Raw genomic sequence first — 839 nt, 5'->3', positions numbered from 1 at the left:
GAAAGAAATCTTTGCGCGCTATTGGAAGATTAAACCGCTTGCCAATCGGATGCTTCCTTGCCGAGATAATCTGGATCGTATGGACTCTAGTCGTGGCATATCCGCTAGTCTTAGATGTGTCTTAGCCGTATGTCAGAGGAAGCGTGATGCCTTAATAACGCGATTCCAAGTTAGGGTTCAAGTTGCCGCCGGCCGAACTTTACATCATTCGACAATCTCTTTGCGCGCTATTGGAAGATGAAACCGCTTGCCAATCGGATGCTTCCTTGCCGAGATAATCTCGATCGTATGGACTCTAGTCTCGGCATATCCGCTAGTCTTAGCCGTGTCTTAGCCGTATGTCAGAGGAAGGGTGATGCCTTAATAACGCGATTCCAAGTTAGGGTTCAAGTTGCCGCCGGCCGAACTTTACATCATTCGACAGGTCTCTTTGCGCGCTATTGGAAGATGAAACCGCTTGCCAATCGGATGCTTCCTTGCCGAGATAATCTCGATCGTATGGACTCTAGTCGTGGCATATCGGCTAGTCTTAGCCGTTAGTCAGGGGTAGGGTGATGCCATAATAACGCGATTCCAAGTTAGGGTTCAAGTTGCGGCCGGGCAAACTTTACGTCATTCGACAGGTCTCTTTGTGCACTATTGGAAGATGAAAACCGCTTGCCAATCGAATGCTTTTTTGGCGAGATAATCTCCATCGTATGGACTCTAGTCGTGGCATATCCGCTAGTCTTAGCCGTAAGTCAGAGGTAGGGTGATGCCTTAATAACGCGATTCCAAGTTAGGGTTCAAGTTGTGGCCGGACAAACTTAATATCATTCGAAAAAAATATTTGCGCGCGA

Source organism: Branchiostoma floridae, chromosome 14 (genome assembly GCF_000003815.2).
Source record: "Branchiostoma floridae strain S238N-H82 chromosome 14, Bfl_VNyyK, whole genome shotgun sequence".
Lineage (NCBI taxonomy): Eukaryota > Metazoa > Chordata > Leptocardii > Amphioxiformes > Branchiostomatidae > Branchiostoma > Branchiostoma floridae.
This window is presented reverse-complemented; position numbering follows the sequence as displayed.